The sequence below is a fragment of the Lygodium microphyllum genome, chromosome 14 (assembly GCF_053477565.2).
Source record: "Lygodium microphyllum isolate KBCC chromosome 14, Lygodium_microphyllum_v1.1.10, whole genome shotgun sequence".
NCBI lineage: Eukaryota > Viridiplantae > Streptophyta > Polypodiopsida > Schizaeales > Lygodiaceae > Lygodium > Lygodium microphyllum.
The window spans coordinates 54,043,314-54,060,411 of record NC_141148.1 but is presented as its reverse complement, the minus strand read 5'-3'; positions in this window follow the sequence as shown (position 1 = coordinate 54,060,411).

The window sequence follows — 17,098 nt, the reverse complement described above, 5'->3', positions numbered from 1 at the left end:
TCTTTGGAACCGTAAACCACCTGTTTGAGTATGGTGCAGATGAAGGCTCAAGAATTCCCATCTTGATTTTCTCATTCAATAAATCAATCAGCTTTGGCAGGTGTGCCTTATGCACTGGAATAGGTCGGAGGTTTCATGGAATATGAGGAATAGTAAAGATCACCATAGGAGCAACAATATCTGGATTCACACATCCAATCTCATGCGGGAAAAAAGCAAACGCCCTTCCATGTCGCTCAAGCATCTCCTAAAAGCATTGCTTCTCTATGAGTAACAAGAAATCAGCATTTCCAATTTTCAATTCAGCAAGAGTCTCTGCTGAAAATTTATGGCCTATATGCTCCGGATTTCTCAAAATTGGCTGTTTGGCAACCCTCTCTATTTGTTGATCACTGTCTGGTGGAAGCGGTAGAGCTATCGGCTTCACCTTCTTATCCACAGTCTTGTATTTCGTGTCAACCCTGGCTTCATTATGATCCTCTGCATTACTCAAATCTTGCTATAAATCAGCAATTCTGCACTTCAGTGGGCTGAATATCCTCAGCCCTCTGCTCTATGGACTGCATAAGAACAGCCCTAAACTCTGGATGCTGAAATATTTCAGTAGTAAACTCTGTTGGCTGAAAGTTTTCATCCCTCTGTGTCTCTGTAAGATGATCATAATCAGCTGGAAACTCTGTTTGCTAAATTTCTTCAGCACTCAATACTTTTTGATGAATCACCTCAGCCTCTGACTCTATCTGTGACACAAAATCTGCAATTTCATGAAACATGTCCAGGGATTGCACTAATACATTACTGTGACAACTCTGCATATCAGTTTTCAGTATATGCTCCATCTCTATCATCGTATCTGCACAAATCATACTATCATACATCCCATCTATGTGCTCATCATCCTCTAAAATTCCTGCATTTTTCAAATTTTTCTCCTTCCTGCATATGTACTGCCTGGCAGCTCTAGGCAACTTAGAAGTCTTCTGATAACTCGTCGAATTGTTTGCTGAAATCCCAACAAAACCGGAGGAGAAAACACTGCTGCTAGGAGGCGAGAGCTCCAATCTCCTCTGCTCTGTACCACCGTCGTCTCGCGAAACAACGGTACCTAATGAAAACCCGAATCCCTCACATTAGGCAAAGGTGCATCTCTAAGAGTGTCTCTGTTTCTAACATGGTTCACACACACAGTCATAAACTGAACTGCTCTCATGCCATCTTTACTGCGAATCCGTGCATAAGCAGATCCATCATCCATTACCTTTGTTTCCATGCGCACCTCTGTGATGAATGGCTGTCCAAGAATTATGGGATAAGAGCATGAATCCTGCACAAAGAAATGGAAATCCTCCTCTACATCTCCAATAGAAACCCTGACACTGGGACAGGCAGCATACAAATCACCTGCAGTGTTGTTGGCGGCTCTCATACGCCACCCATGCTCTACATCCATAGGCCATCTGTTACTCATAAACTCCACGAACTATGAGATTAATCTCTGAACCATGATCCACCAAAGCAACATAAGGCACCTGTTTCTCTCCAATTTTTACCATCATTTCTGTAGTTGCCCTAGCCCAATGACTCCGCGAAAAGTGACTACGCGGTATCAAGACAGGCTCATCAGTTTCAACATAATGCATAGGCTGAACCCTCTTCTCTATCTGTGGAAAAACAGAAGCATTCTCAACCATAACCTCATCCTCATCCTCATCCAACTCCCCAATCAAAACTCCCTGTGTATCAGTAGTAGGCAATGCATGTATTTTCCTCTTCAGGACCTCTTGAAACTGATCTTGAAACTCTCTTTTCAAGATGCCCAAAACCTCAGAAATAGTAAAAGTCACCTCGCTGCCAAGTATCTTGTCATTAAAGTTTTTCTTCATGTCCGTAGATGTCTCAATATCAGACATCAATATAAACCCTAGCTGCTTTCTCTCTCTAGGCTCTTGCCTCTTTTCTCTCTTTTGAGCATCTTCCATCTGTCATTCTGGCCCTGGTCTCAGAGACGGTCCTGTAGTAGGTGGAGTAACAAACTCACCCCCTCTAGTCTTTTTAGCTACACTTGGATTTTCTTCATGCCTCTTACACTTCTCCTCAACAAGTACATCTGCTCCCTGAGACTTAGCCAAGTAAGCATAAATAGAGTACCTGTCAATAGGCGAATCCCAACCTGTCTCAGATCTGATGCTAGAGCCTGCACTAGTCAAAATAGTTTGCTGAATTTTTCCCTTGTTTGCTGTCTCCATAGCATAAGTCCATAATGCTGACTGATTCTCTGATCCTTTCTCAATCTGGACTCCATATGCAGAAGCATCTCCTCTAGCTGTCACATAAGAAGTACGCGCAGCCATGTCATCCACTAACTTCTTCATTCCGCCTTTCCCAAAGTTAGTGGCAAGCGCAGCTCCTGTTTTAGTCAACCAAATCTTACCATCTTGTCCCCAAAATACCAAATTCTTCCTCCTTGCATCCTGAAAAGATTCACAATCCCTGCAATGCTGATGGTCTGTACTATCACACCAAATACATCTTTGATCTCTCCTAGGTGCACTAGGAGCACTCCTAGGTGTAGTAGGAGCATTAGAAGAAATAGTAGGTGCAGTTGAAGCAAACTGCTCTTTCAATTTTCCCACCAATTCTGCTTTAACTGACTCCAGTGTCAAATCCGTTATGCCTTTGATTATATCATCAAGAGAGGAAGGCACCGATGGAGCGAATGGTTTTGGAGCAGAAGGTGCTGGCATCGGTCGTGGAACAGGAGGAATAGGAGGAGTGGAAACAGTAGGCACTGGCATAGGCCAAGAAACTGGCTGAGGAGGAGAAGAAATAACAGGGATAGAAGCAAGCATAGGAGCAGAAGATGGTGTCGGTGTCATAGAACCATTTTGTAGGCGGGTCTTCCATATCCTCCTCTTGGTCAAAGTCGAGACTGCATCCTGGGCATCTTGCCAATCTATTTTAAGTCCCATAGGCTTCGTGCGATCCTCAAGAAGCTCTCCCAATTCTTCCTGAAGAGCAGGATCTGTAGCTTGCAAGGAAAGCTCAACTTTCTCAACATCCAATGCTCTTTGTTCAATGACATCAAGCTGACTATACCTCTCTTCAAATTCTCGAATCAACTCTGAAGCAGCTAAACCTTTGTTTGGCATGTAGACCCACTCTCGGAATGACTGCCGTGTAGCCATCCCAAAGTCCTCAAGGAAATACTCTTCTTTTAGGGCCTTTTTAAAATCTTGCCAATGTGAATTTTGAATAAAAAGATCAGTCACTTTTGCCCTCAAGGCGGGTGTAACAAGACGAAGGAAATACTTACTCATAAGTCCAGCTGGAACTCCAAAAAACCCCATCTTGATCTCATATGTCTTCAAATATGTTGAAACATTACGGCCATCAAATAGCTTCTTCTCATTCTCAACTGCTTCAATCGCCTTAGTCGCGCTGATTGCATTCTCCTGCTCCAAATATAGTTGCCTTTGTTGAGACAACTGTTGTTGATGCAATTGCTGCTGCTGCTGCATATACAATTGTGTCTGCTGATTTTGAAGCTGCATATACATGGACATATTCTGCAAAATGTGCTTTAGATCATCTGTTGAAGTACTTGGTGCAGCAGTCAATGATGGAGCTGAAGTAGAGGACGTAGCTGGAATTGTAGAAGAGGCTGAAATGGATGCTGAAGTATCTCCCATCTTGAAATTTCTGCGACACTTTCATGTCAGGTTCACCAAAGATGTCAAAGGATTTGCGAAAGCAAAGTTGTGTCTACAGAAGACCTTGATAAATTTCAAGATGGAAGATCAATCAAGTGAATAATCCAATATTAGAGTCATCATCAAACTGGTTCAGGCCTCCAACTCTGAATCATATAATTTTTAATAGCCACAAAGCAATTTCAGAATACATTCAATAAAGTCTGTCTGAGCAAAAACAGTTATAAATTCTGCTATCCAGTATATAAGGTTTAAAATGGCAACTAAGCCAATCTTGAAGATATACAAGGCTTCAGCTCACTCAAGGTGAGTTATAATCAGAAAAGCAGTTCATCTGATTACTAATCATTTCCTCTCGTAATTGCAGAAGGGAAACTGATGACAGTTGAAAGTCTTTCCATCTTCTTCTTTTCTCATCCTTTCAGAATCTTCAAGTTTTCTTCGGCCAAGTTAAACTTATTGAACTTGTCTTGATACCCAAATTGGCAGCCACAAGGAACTGAATCGAGAATTTCAATCTGATGTATTACAACAGGGTGAATCAGGATGAAGACTTGTCAAAGGTCACAGGTGGATTCTCATCATCAATCAGTGTTTTCAAGCAAGGTTCAGTGTGAAATCCCAGATTCTACAGATGCCATCATAGCTGCTAGAAACTGTCAATGAACCGTCCTTGTTAAAGTTGACTGCTGTCACTGGTTTCAAATGTGCAGATAATACTCTCAAGCATTTTCCAGTTTTGTTTTTACATTCCAAATCCTTACAGTTTCATCAAAAGACTTAGATACCATCAAGTTGGACTGAGGATTGAAATCGACGTAGAACAAAAAATTCATATGACTCCTCAAGGTCTTTACATACTTTTCTGTCTCAACGTCAACGTCCTAAATACGTAGGGTTTCATTATTAGAAACCATACAAATATGCCGTGAATCAGATGACAAGGCAAAGTCAAAAATGCCTTTGCTTTGACCCTCAAGTTCTTTCAGAAAGGTGAATCGTCTCAGCAAACGAACATCAATTGCCCTCTCCTCTGTCTGCTCTGATGTCTTCTTTGTCTACGGTATAATTGAGTCCACTTGATCCTGCAACACAGTCTTCAGTGTCTCATTGATAATTGAGAGTCCGACCAAGCTTTTGTCTGATATCTTCCCCGAATGTATGGACATCGGGGCAGTTAATCTGCCACCTCTTCCACTTTTCGCAGGCTTGGACGGCGCTGCCGCAGCTTTGTCTTTCTTGCAAGCGATCCATTTATCCGCAATCGATCTGACAGGACCGATGAGGTGATGAGCTTGTACTTCGGTACCTCCGACAGAAGCTTGTCATATGTCGCGTGATCAAATAAGACCATGTTGTTCACCTTCTCCTTCTGTTTTCCCTTTGCTCCATTTGTTCTTCTTCTGCTTGTCACCTCCTGATTGTTTTAATTCACTTGAAGAAGCAAAACTGAAGAAGCTTCCCAAGAGGATGGCTACAGCATTCTCCACTATATGCATTGATTACATCATAGGAATATTGTAATTACGCAGGTCTTGTAATGCAGATCGACATCTAAAACACGTTCGTTAGCTGTGAAGCAATTATGCTGCTCTACCTTTGAATCTTAGTATTGCAGTTGGCCGAAGGAGGATACAGAAGCTGAGGCAGGATGCTAGAATAACGAAAATAGATGGGATCTTCTACCATATCCGTTAGATGAATGCGAGGGAAAATATAGTACTCGTGCAACCTTCTGATCTTCTTCTGTTGCCGTCTTCGCTGATGATCCTGTGATCGTCTCTCTTGGCTTCTCCTTCAAATACATCATCGTCTGCCACTCGAGCCTTCTTCTCCGCCCCCTTTTGCCTCCAAAACTCCCCCTTTCAAAAATAGTCCTCTTTTTTGCTTTTTCTTTCTCACGCCCCCTTTGTCCTCTTCCCCAACGCTATATATTTCGCTCAGAAAAGTAGCCTCCTTTTTTTTAAACTAGAAAAGCGGCCTTCTCCCATTCGAGCATTCCATTGAAGAGGGCTTGAGCATCAACCATACATGAATAGTCAGCATATGTGTAGATAAATGCCGTTCCAAACTCAAGAAGCATATCATAACCTGCAAAGCAATATAAAAATGAAGCTATCTGCACATCTCCACACTTCCAATGGTACTGTAAGCTGCTACTACAGATAAAATTGTGATATCATTCAAATCACATCTTCAGCTTTCATTTTGAAGTACACTTGCAAAACTTTATCTTCTTGACTGATCTCTAGATAGGCAGAAAACAAAGCATTCCATAACACAACAGTGTGCTCAGACAACCCATCAAACACATTCTCTGCTTCTACAATGCTCCCACATTTGCTATACATAGACACCAGGGTACTATAAACATAAATGTCTGATGTGAATCCTTTCTGAAGGGCATCAACATGTAACGCTTGTCCAATTTCCAGAGACTTTATTTGAGTTATTCAGCCCTTCTCTTCTTGGATTGCACATGCTTGGAGTGCAATGACAATTGTCTACTCCACTGGGTTAACACCTTCAACCTGCATGTGCCCATAAAGTTGTAAAGCCTTCTCTCCTTAGCCCTGCTCAACATAGGCTGAAAGCATCCCTTCATGCCCACCATTATTGAAGGAGGACCTATCAGGTGCAACCCCAGCAGAAAGAAAAGATAGTAAAAGACCCCTCTTTACTATATTACCATGCAGAATAAAGATGCAAAAATAACAACTAAGTATGTACAAAATATCAACTCCCACACACAACTTTTGGGTGGATTTCACACCTCGAATGCGCATCAATACGACAACGTAGGTGATGTAGAGGATATACATATAGTAACTTCCCCAAGCTCTTGTATTGACATGTGTCCCCTTAACCTCCCTAGGCTATAGTATAAATAGGGGTGACATGGGCTACAATCCCTTTTATCTTGCCAACACTAGTTGTGAGGCTCATGCGAAGTAAGTCCTCTTCTAATTGTTGTCTTGTTCTAGTCTTCTATTGTATTGAGTCTTGTCTTGTAATCAAGCCACGCTCTTGTAAGCATTCTCTTATAATCATGTTCTTGCAATCAAGTTTGAGTTCTATTTCTCTTTCAAGTTATTTTCTTGTAAGTTTTGAGGGCAATCTTCTCTCTCTCAAATATCACTTTCTGTACCCATAACATTCTAATAATAATTTCCTACCACAATCTTTCTTAGTTGTAATGGAGTCTATGATGGAAGGTATTGCTGCTTCTTTCCAAAGCATCCACAGCAACAAACCCAAGAGCTTCAAGAAATTAATGCAAGGCTACAAGCAGAGCAACCACAACCTTTAGGCTTAGTCGTTCAAGACCTATGATGCCACCTTCAAGATATTCAAGAAACAAACCTACATCAAGCAGTGAGAGGTCCATGAGCTGCGTACTAGCAACCTTCATGATCAACATAAGAAAGAAAGAATGTCATTCTTCTAGAGAAATTAGATGGCACAAGGTCAAAATTTAGATGTTTTCTCTCGCAAGTATAATTATTTATACATATGCAACTATATTTTTATCTAAATGATACTTCTTGGATTCGGCCTCATACAACCTTCTCTCTCAGGTACACCAATCTCTTGGTTTGCTCCCTTTCTTGAGAAGGAATCCCCATTGCTATATAATATTGAGGCCTTTGTACAGGAGTTCTCCACCACGAATATTAGAAATATATACCAAGGGTGAGGACCTATGTCAATATATGCATCAAATCAAAAACTCACATGCAATTTAACATAGCATTAGGATTATTCTATTCGTCAATTCCATTGGAAACTCAAAGATGATGTTAACAATCTTTTTCTCACTATGCCAAATGTTCATACACTTAGTGAATTTATCTCTCAAGCAAATGCATGTGACAAGCGGTTGTTTAAGAGAAGATAAGAAAGTCACCCACCTTAAATTCAAGCAAGAGAAAAACTTTGAAGACCGAATTGGCCAAGAAGACCAAGTATCTGTGATAAATCCTATGTAAATTGATGTGACGTGGTTCAAGGCATTGAAAATTCAAGAAAAATAAATTTGGCAGATTAACGAATTATGCATGTAATGTGGCTAGTCTAAAAACATAGCTAAATATTTTCCTAACAAAGAAATGATGAGAATTCATGGTGCTACTACTCGATCATTGTTGGAAAAACCATCAATGTCTAGCCTTGGTAGAAACCATACGGTTAGACAATGTTCTTAAGAAGCCCAAAAGAATGTGTGTTTCTATCTACAAATCCAACATTTAGCTTTCTGCTACTAATAAAGATTCACCTCGAGGTAAGACAAATAGATATATAAGCCACAACATGCTTCATGGACGAGAAATTTACTCAGTAACATGGTATATTTCTAATGAAAGCAAAGTCAAAATGTGTAGAATTAATTGATGGTTGACCTTTTGCTTCGAGAGATGTTAGGTTTGAGACTCAATCCATTAAATCTACCTTGGAGAGTCTTGTGTTAGATATAACCTTCAATATCATCCATTGGCCAAATAGTCCCATTGCTATTAGGTTACCCTAGCTATAATTACATAACCTCAACATTAGTTGGAGGTCTAGAAAGGTTGTTGAAACAAGGACAATGAAAAATAATAGAAAGAAGAATTTTCGATCGAGATATTGGGATAAAGGTGTTTAGGCTTCAAGTAAAGAAGAATCCATCCTTTTTTATTTATATAATTCTAATGGGTTAGCCAAAGAACAAAATACTAAACACACTCCCATCTCAATGTGAAAAGTTCAAGGATGTGTTTGATAAGAAAAATGCAGATATGCTATCAAAACAATGACCTTATGTTTATGCAATAGATTTATATGAAAAATCTCAACCACCTTTCATCCCCATCCATCAGCTATCGCAAGATGAATTAGTAGAGCTCAGAAAATATATCGATGAGAATCTTGCCAAGGGATTCATACATCATTCAAAATCTCTAGTGGGTGCTCCAATTCTATTCTTTAAGAAAAAAAATGGATCCTTTTCTATGTGTGTGGATTATAGAGGGTTCAATAAAATTACTATGAAGAATCTGTACCCTCTTCCATTGATTCTAGAACTCCTTGAATGGCTTGGAAAATAAAAGTTCTTCACCAATATAGATCTTCATGGCACTTACAATCTTGTTAAGATAAAGGAAGGTAAGGAATGGAAGATGGCTTTTTGCACAAGATATAAACATTTTGAATACATTGTCATACTATCTGGCCTCATAAATGCTCCAACAATTTTCTAACATACGATGAATGATATATTTTGAGAATACTTGAACAAATTTTGTGATCTATCTGGATGATACCTTTATCTTTTCCAAGAACTAAGAGGAGAATGAGAATCACCTTAAAATAGTCTTAAATAAATTATGAGATGTAGGCTTTTATGTAAAGTTGGAAAATTGTTCTTTCTATCAAGCTAAAGTTGAATTTCTAGGGGGGCATATCATTTCTAGGAAGGGAATTTCTATGGACCCAAAAAATAGAAAACCTATTCTAGAATGGGAGACACCTTCATTTATGAAAGACATTCAATGTTTTTGGGGATTTGTAAATTTTTATTGAATCTTTATCAAGGATTACTCTAACATTGTTGCCCCTCTAGCCAATCTAACTAGAAAGGACAAGTTTGTATGGGATTATAAGGCTAAAAAAGCTTTTAGAAATTAAAGAAATCCTTCACCACCTCAGCACCCATTCGCATCTATACAATCCATTGAATCCCTTTATCATGGAGAAAGATGTCAGAGATTTTACACTTAGAGCTATTCTATCCTAGATCGTTGATGATAATTGAGTTCATCGAGTAATAAATTTCCACTTGAGAAAATTATTTGGTATAAAAATCAACCATGAAATGCATGATAAAGAATATCTAGCTATTGTGGACTCCTTGGAGACTGCACAACCCCTACTTGAAGATGCCTCTCATAAGGTCACTATCTATATGGATCACAAGAATCTAGAATATTTTATTTAATGGAACTTTGTAGAATATTCTCTTTAAACTAGTGAAAGACCATCCCAAGGATTAGGACGAGTATCTAAAATATCAAGATTGATGGGTTTGCAGGACAATTCACTATATGAATATCAATTTCACCTTATTTCATTTGATAGATGATTAGGATGCTATAATACCTATGAATATCATGTTTTCCATGATGGAGTTTATAAGAATATGTCAATAGGATCAATTAGGGTTGGAAGTTGATAGAGGACTAAAATTTCATATGCTATACCTAGATAGGCAATAGAGAATCGATTGTTATGAGAAATAAGTTTTGAAAAGAAGGGATTGGTTTAGTACTCAATGGATGAGGAGGAACCTTGCTAAGGGAATGCTTATCAACATGAGATATGATAGTAGTTTGAATTCTACTTTTCAAACTAAAATTTGAGTAAGAAATCATTGTGTGCCTTTTTATTTGACTATCATCTCCATTTGACGTTTGTGTTGCTACATATCAACTAAAGTGCACCCATCATCATTAATGCCTTGTTAATAGTTCTCACCATAGAATCAGGGAATCACCTCATGCATTTTAATTTGATTATCTCAATTTGAAGCTCGAATCAAATGTATCCATTATAATTTATATCTTGTTGTTGGGGATATTTTGTTTGGAGCTATTTTAATGATTTACTAACAATTAATGGTTGAATTGAATTACCACTCATGGTTAAAATTTCAACATCAATAATGTTAGCATTATTTTAGATAATCCAGGTTTATGAGTGGCATTAATTTCCTGACCCGACTTATTAAATATAGATGTGGAATTAGACCAAATGCACCACCACTTTGTGTGGGCCCTTGTCAATCTTTTTTGAGTTATAGGAGGGTAGTGTTGCTCTTGTGGCTATTATTTATTTTTATGCTTCAAAATTATGTTTTAAAATCTGAGTGTGTATTTAGTTCATGAGAGAATATTTAGAACTATATTTTAGATTGGGCATACCTATATGGGAGATATAATATTAGAGATCATGGAGGAGCTGTTTAGAGAATGGAGTAATCCATTTATAGAGATGGCATAACTATTTAGAGATCAAATAAACCATATTCAAATGATAGGTAGTGATGGATTGAATCAATGGAGTATCTTGTAGTACTTTTCATGTTCCTATCATGTGAATAACCTGCTACACTTTGTCATATGACTAGATGTCCAAGTGTTAAAAACATAAGAAGAGTCAATTCCTAGAGAACTCAATGATATATACATGTAGGATATAATGTACATGGCTTTATGTGAAATTCAACTACTTCAAGAAGTAATCTATGTGTAAAAAATATAACTATTGGAATTATCATGAAGATGGCTAAGTACTAAGTCATGATGAAACTTAAGGTAAGTCAAGTTTGCTTGTGACCTAGAGTAGGAGACTTGAGCAAAGACTAATAGTAGCTTTGGAAAGGCTTGTTGAATGCAAATTTGAACATGGAGAAGAGAGTATGTTGACATGGAAAAAAAGGTACAAACTAGTAGATCAAGGGCTACTTGCTTTTGTATGGAAGAGGGAAAGAGAAGGGAGGATATTGAAGAGGAGGCAAGAGAAACACACTAGGGGACCTTTTGTAACAAACAAAATGAAAAGAAATTTATGGAGGCTCATAGACAATGTAGGCCATAAGTTTAAAAGGCAAAGAAAACCACTTACTCATTACATAGAGGTTGCCTCTTTACATAGGCTCATGTGTACATTGGATACATTGAATTGGGTCACGTTTGACTTGCCATCTCAAATCCTTATCCTTCCAAGTCTAAATTGGGTCACATTTGAAGAGTTTGTGACCTACTCTAAATATGGAGAAACACATCAATGAGACTAGCCCAAAACAAGTTACTTATGGAGAATGAGGCTTCACCTCCTTGGTAATTCACAAGAAATTATCTCCATACTATCCATACGCTAACAGCCTAGCCGAATCTATCAACAAAACTCTATGCAAGAAACTTACAAAGCTAGTCAAGCATCATAAAAAATACTGGGATCCCAAGCTCCTAGCAACCCTTTGGGCTTACGACTCTTCATTGAAAGTGGCTACATGCCTCACTCCATAGAAGCTTGCCTTTGGCATTGAGACAATTACAACTTGTAAATTTGTAGTCCCAAGTCTTTGGATGCCCTTATGTTTTAATGACATCTTCCCAAAACTGGCTTAAAAGCAACTTGCTTTTTGTATGATACCCTATTCTAGAAGTTTTCTACACCTTTTCAGAAAATTTACAAGAATAATGTCCAAACTATTACAAATATGCTAAAATTATCCAAATATCCTATTATTTTGAACTATCCATACTATAGAGACTAATATTATGACTAATATGACAATGACTCTTTAGATTAATAAGAAAGCCTAATGATAATGCAATTGAGGGTTTTTTAGAATACATCTACATAGTGGCCTGACATCCACCCCCTCTAAACTTGCATATCCTCTGATATGTGCCAACTATGCATCCACCTTTGTCGAAAATCCAAATAATGAGCATTTCTCTAATCATGTACATTAGCAAGCACCCACCTAGATCATAGATCAACATGCTCAGCATCTATATAACTTTTGAACCATACCTAGCATCCCCTCTAAGGTCATAACGCCTTAGATGTGCATCATACAATAGATGTGGAGCCTCTATATACATGTCGAAATGCATCCATCAAAAAATACATTTGAATATACCTAATCTTTCGGAATCCATCGTATAGGAAGCTACTTCTGATAACATTTTTGCTCCACATCCACTTTAATGAATGCATCCAACACACTCAAACCATGTTTGGAAACATTTAACCATTCTAAATCCTAAAGCATCTCTATATTTTCTGTCAATGCATTTGTATCCCATAAATCATGTGCATCTAGCAAGTCACCAATCTCCCTCTGAATCCTTACATCAATTAAAACATGAGCTTCGTAAGCCTCTTCATATGCACTAAGAAAATTTGCAAATGCAATGGCTAACTCTGCCACTACTATATGCTCTTTTAAAGCATTCGTGGTATGACTAGTAAACACATCAATAGTCTCGACTACATCTAGTAGTACATGAGCCTCATAGACTTCCTCATAGGCACTCATAAAATCTACAAATGCATTCTCCCTATCATTTGCTTTAGGCTCATTCAAGACATCATTTGCATGGGTACTTAGAGCATTAAAAGTAGTTGCATATAGACATCATGTATGTGGAGACTTAGAGCATCTTGAGGTAGGGAAAATCACAACCCCCATACTTTCAACATAGGCACTCAGTGCATAAGTTCTCAATTCCTCATAAGTGTATCAAGAACATCTGTAGTAGGTTTTCACTTATCCTCGATAGCAAGTAGTAAAGCTTGGGAAAAAATTTGTGCTTCCTCTATATGTTTATTCTTCGTTGGTTGTATATGCATCCTTGATCCCTCCTTTTTCCACAGATGAAGTGCCTTCTCTATCTATGTTCTTGCTTCTTCCTCATTCCACCTCATTTTTTCTTCATCTTCTTGCTTCTTGTGTTATTGCTATTGATACTTACATGCTACAATAAGCCTCTTGTATACATCATCAAATTTATTCCAAAATCCATAAGTGATATAAGTTATATATCCAAGATCACTCATCTCTACACTATGTTGTATCTTTTTCATACAAAGCATATGTTCATCCTTAGACTCATCCAATTTCATCAAACACTTATAAGTTTCAAGGAGCTTTACATATATAACCACAAGTTGCATCCCAACTACATCATCCATGTGTCTAAGCTCAAGAAAGAAGCTTTTGAAGATACTCCATAACCTGGTTTATATCTTGTCCTAGTAGTGTCTATGAATCTACATCATACCTCACTCTTCACCTTAGCCTTCACATCAGGTTCACCAAAAAGATACAAGGTTGCTAGCTATGGGAGTGAATAAGAGTAGTAATGGATGGATATATATATATGATATAGAGAGATTCTTAAGCAACGATTAACGATATTAAGTGATTAGAACACTATATTAGGAAATTTGGAAATTCTCATATAGTTTGGAAATTTCCAATATAGTTAATTTTTGGCCATTTTATTGTTCAGATGTAGAGAGAGAAGATATGTAGAGACGCAATAGGGAGAGAAGAGACACTACATATACACTCCCAAAGAGTACATCATTTTGATCACAATCTATATATATATATAGGTGAGACCTAGTCTAGATATGGTAAGCTATATATAGCTTCAACACCCCCACTCAAATAAAAGTCTCTAGCTCTGCGGATGAAAAAACCCTTGGGGAGCACAAGGGAAAAACCCAAGCTCCTATATATAAATGTACAAACATGACATGAAGAAGGATTATTGTGTGCATGTAAAGTGAATTAATGCATGTGAAGTAAAATTAAATATGTATGTACAAAGATGACCAAGAGGTCTAAGGTGTATGTGCATATGTGAAGTATATGGTGCCTACAAGGAGTATGTACAATGGTACTACAATGTCATAGTAGATTAATTTCCAAAGATCGAGGAGTTTTGAGCACAAAAATTTGAAGCATGCTTCATTGAGTTCTTTGGTGAATATTTATATAGTCATTTGATCACTTGGACAATGTTCAATCATGGTGCACAGATCGGATGCTGTATGCTTGCGTAGTGAATGCCGGAAGGTCCCCAAGAACAAAAGAACTCTACTTTTTGCACAAAACTCAAGGTAAAAAGCATGCACAACATGAACAAGAGACCAATTGGGTGCAATCTCCCCCCATGCCTTGTGTGAGCGCTCCACAAAGCATGTATTTTATGTATTAATCATCTTCAAGCTCAAATAATAGCCCAAATTACAAAATAGCAAGCTTTTAGCTTTTGAGTTTGCTTTAGCACAAAATAGAAATAAAGCTAATGGGCGGTGCCCAAAGAGTCAGGCATACCCAATACAATGTCTAAGTACAAATAACATAATCGTGTGCCCATGCGCATACAAAATAATAAATAAATATCCAACGCCTCAATAAATAGGCGCAACAAAATATAGGCGCCATGCCTAAGGTATGCGCCCATCAAAATATAAATGATAAATCGAATACTCGCTATCCTCCAATGCTTTCCTCCGCCACTGCTGCTATCTCTACACATCAACTGAAGCATTCACAATCGTTAGTAAAATAATACAATTAAACCGACAAAAGTGAATACCTAGCAGTCTTCAGCTACATAAATAAATCAACTGGTTAGAAATCAATCCTAACCTTAATTTATTACGAGTGCGCACTCTAAACTCATAAACGTTTATTAATTTAATATGCATTTTGCGGAATCACCCGCTATGGAATCACCCATGTACACACTAAATTAATGAAACGCCCGAAAAGGATAGGCGTCCCCATCAACTTCTCGCACAAAGAATCCACTTTGTGTATGAGCCCCGGTTAACAAAGTTTACGAAATCCACCGTAAAACCTCACAGAATCCACCGTGGCATGGAATCCACCGTGAAATATGCCTCCTGGCATCATACCCCCGGGGTGGGATAGCAATTGACCTCAATTGCTATTAGCTCAATGTGGAACTAGAGGAGTGGGGAAAGCATTTAAGTCTCTAGTGTGCATCCATTGGGCTTCCTCTACAGGATGGTTCTTAAATTTGACTAGATATCTAGAATATCTTTGGCCAGTTCTAGTGGTCATAAAGTCAGTATCTATGATAACTTCAGGCTCAAGTATTTCAGTCTCTTCCTCTAACAAAGGTGGGTTTTCATAAACAGGGTGTACAGGTAATTGGCCTCTAAAGGGTCTTAATAAACTAATATGAAATGTGTTGTGAATTTTCTAGTGAGGTGGTAATTCTAACTTGAATGCATTGTCATTAATTTTGTGAATAATCTTAAATGGTCCATAGAATCTAGGGGCTAATTTGACAACTGGGTTTCTATCTACACTTTGTAATCTACATTTTTCTATTCTCAACCAAACATAGTCATCAATTTTGAAATTCATTGCTTGTCTTTTCGTATTGGCTTGTTTGGTATATGATTGTTGGGCTTTGGCAATTATGTCTTTAACCTCATCAAAAATAGTAGCGTGCATATTAGCAATATCATCAGCACTCTGAATTCTATTTGATAAAGATGCAATAGGTGTAGACAATCTATAACCATAAATCACTTCAAACGGTGCTTTCTTTATAGATGTGTGTGGTGTATTGTTATATGCAAACTGTAATGAATGCAAATCTGTGTCCCATGTCTGTGGTTTAGAAATAGTGTAAGCACGTAAAAGATCTAAAATAGTACTATTAGTGGCTTCTGTTTGTCCATTAGTTTCAGGATGAAATGCAGATGAGAAATCAATTTTTGTGCCTAGGTTAGCAAACAAAGTAATCCAAAAGTTGTTACAAAATCTAGAATTACGATCAGAAATAATAACTTTTGGTAATCTATGGTTAGTGAAAACAGTTTTCAAAAACAATTGTGCTGTCTGTGATGCTGTTAAAGTTTTCTTACATGGAATGAAATATGCTTGTTTACTAAACCTATCTACTACTGTCCAAATCATATCATGGTTAGCTTTAGTATTAGGTAAACCAGTAATAAAATCCATAGAAATTTGTTCCCATGGTCTCAATGGAATAGATAAAGGCATAAATAATCCATACTGTTTACCATGATGTCTCTTAACTCTTTGACAAATCAAACATTCAGAAACAAAGTTAGATACATCAGTGTCCATATGCGGCCAATAAAAATCTTCAGTTAATGTACGTAAAGTAGATATGATACCTCTATGACCTTGATATGGAGGACAACGAATCTCATTCAAAACAAAAGATCTGAATGGAACTGTAACACATAATCTCTTTTCATAAAACATGAATCCATCATTATAAGACAGTGAATCAATAGGAATCCAGTTATTTTGAACTAATTTATTCCAATCAGCATGAAAAGTAATGTCTTGATGATAAGTATCTTTCATAGGAGTTAAAGAATCAAATGATATATCAGAAATATTATGAATGGCAGGTCTTCTACTTAATGCATCGGCCACTACATTTTCTTTACCGGGTTGATATTGAATGATAGGATGAAAACTCTGAATAAAGGCTGCCCATTTGATATGTCGGTCAGATATTTGAGGTTAGCTAAGTAAATGTCTAATACTTTGTTGATCGATCTTAATCATAAATTAAGAGCCCATTAAGTAGTGTTTCCATTGTCTTAAAGCTTGTACTACAGCTAATAATTCTTTATCATATGAGGAATATTTCAGTTCAGAGGGTTTCAATTTACAACTAGAATAGGCTATGGGATGATTGTCCTGCATAAGTACGGCTCCTATTCCAGATCCGCTAGCATCAGTCACTACTAAAAAGAATGGTCTATTAAAATCGGGCAATTGTAATACAGGAGCATGGGTTAATGCA